This window comes from Rattus rattus, chromosome 18 (genome assembly GCF_011064425.1).
Source record: "Rattus rattus isolate New Zealand chromosome 18, Rrattus_CSIRO_v1, whole genome shotgun sequence".
NCBI classification, from domain to species: domain Eukaryota; kingdom Metazoa; phylum Chordata; class Mammalia; order Rodentia; family Muridae; genus Rattus; species Rattus rattus.
In genome coordinates, this window is record NC_046171.1 from 9,402,197 (window position 1) to 9,404,510 (window position 2,314).

The following is a 2,314-nucleotide window of genomic DNA, read 5'->3' on the forward strand; positions in this document are numbered from 1 at the left end:
GTTCAAACACACTGCAGAGACTGAGTGTTTCTGGAAATACCAGAGACGGGAAATGTCCAGGGAAAGATGCTTTTACAAATGAACTCACAAAATTGGAAGGGAAAGATGAAGGAGCAGAGTTGGGTGCCCAGGGTGGAAAGAAAAACCCAGGACAGACTGAGATGCCTGTCCATGCTGAGCCAGAAGCAGCCATTGTCTGCTGCTGAGCTGCTGACTACCAAGGGCTGTTCTCAGGAGCCAAGCAGGGTCTTCAGGTCCAGTAGGAAAGTCTGCTCTGTGCCCTTGGCTCTCTATCTCCAGGTCCCAGTACCCAGGCCCTCCTGCTGTAGGCAAGAAGCCCATGGTTCTGAATCTCTGTGTCCCTGTCGAAATCCATCCCTAGCTGAACTCAGTGAGCAAGGGAAGGTTTGCAGTAGCTCCTGAGCCTCGACCACTTTCTATCTTAGAATCACAAACCACAAAGTTAAAGGAAGAAGCAGAAGAGGTTAAAGAGCTTTGTGGCAAATCTGGTGACCGACCAATGAGCTCTTGAATATTTCTATGCTCATTTTTCAGCAGTCACTGTGATTGGCCTATACCAAGTCACATATTCTAATGGGGGTGCCAATGCTCTGCCCATAGAGGATAATGTTCTCAGGACTCACGCCATACCGGGTGCACAGCGCCTGCCTTGCAGCATTGATTTCGGTTTAGAGATTCTCTTCAGAGGGCTTGCCTGGAGTTCACACCACAGGCCGAATAGTCGTAAGAGAAGATGTTGCAGTTGATGTGCGAGCCCATGCGGATGTTGAAGCTATACATCTGGCCCAAGTCCACTGTTTTGCGGTGCGAGAAGAGCAGCGTATAGGGCTGAAGGGCGCCCAGCGCAGGAACATGCAGCCCAGACGGTTGTCAGTCATGAGCGAGACGAAGATCCCCTAAGGCGTCCCAGTTTGCGCTGCGAGTATTGCCAGTTGGCGCGATCGCTCAGGTGCAGTTGCACACCGGGGCCTGCACCTTCGCCTGGAGTGGGCCGCCAGGGCAGACGCGGGGGCCGCAGAGGGCGCGGGCGCACCTTCCTAGGGAGCTAGAACTGTGTAGGTGGGTTCGGGTGTCAAGAAGGCCAGCTTGGCGGCGGTGCGGCTCGGACAAGAAGGCAGCAGAAGAGCCAGCACAGCTCGCCCAGGAAGAAGCGTCCATCCTGAGGCCCCGTTCAGGTGACTGGCAATGGGGCGAGAGCGGGAAGTGCAGGGAGCGCAGAGGGGAGGTGGCGTGCAAAACCCAGAGGCCCGCCCAGGGGTTCCTCCAGGGAGTTGCGGGGTTCCACCTTGTCCCAGAGGCCTGGTGGCAGGGCCGGGCCAGGGAGGCGTGCCGCCGGGCACGAGGGGAGGCAACTCGGTGCCTTTGACAGAGAAGCAGACAGCGAAGGTGGTGGACGGAACCTGTTTTCAAGAGCTGAAGTTTAGCAGGTTAGAAGATCTAGAGTTCACCATGGAGCAGAGCATCTTCTTCTTGGTAAGCAGACATGGGGTCTATAGGGGAAATGGACGAGACAGTTTGGGAGGGGACAGTCAAAATCCCATTTAGCCAAGTGCCCTCGCGAATGTTTCCTAGTGGAGGCCAGCATTTTTTCCTGGCAATCGCCCCCTTCATTGCAGGGCTCAGCCTCATACCCCTGCTGTTTTTGTCCTGAGATCTGAGCCTTTGCAGGACCCTCACTTCCTATACAGAAGACACCATGGGACACCCTGAGGGGCCACCCATAAGTAACGTGGGATCCCTCATACCTCCATGGTCCCCTGAGGTCAATCAGGGCAAGGGTAAACCCAACCCTCCACGTCTATTTTAAAAACCTGGTCTTTAGTTTTCAATTGTAAAGTGCTGTGTGAAAGTCCGTTTGGGGAGGTCTATGCAATGGATATGATACTGAATGATCATGGTGGCCTCCACTGTCCCTCTGGTAAAGCAGATGCCTGCTCCCTCCTTCCTTCCTCCTTCCTTCTTCCTTCCTTCCACCTGCTCCTTCCCTCCCCTGTACTCTGCCTTGTTTTAAGTGAACTTCTGCAAAGCAAGGATGCTGTCCAACTCTTGATTTTTTTTCTGCCTTAGGATATTTCTCCTTCAGACTGAGAATTTTTGGTCCCTCTTCCAGTCCTAGGCTTTGGGAGACTGCAGCCATTGTGGTTGGCAGGAACTGCAGCCCTCTGGCTGTGCTGGATAGGTAGCCCTCTTAGCTTGTCTTCTACATCTAAGGGAGATAAAGAAGGGAGAGGGGCTTGCGGAGGACAGTGTGTAATGGTGGTGAAGGCTTGTGGGGTAGTGTTGACCCCAAGAT

The 2,314-nt window shown here is 53.9% G+C and overlaps 1 pseudogene; it reads right to left on the reverse strand.

Annotated features, from left to right (window-relative positions):
* Positions 1 to 572: 572 nt before the first annotated feature.
* Positions 573 to 1,772, reverse strand: LOC116887605 (annotated as a pseudogene).
* Between the last annotated feature and the right edge of the window lie 542 nt (positions 1,773 to 2,314).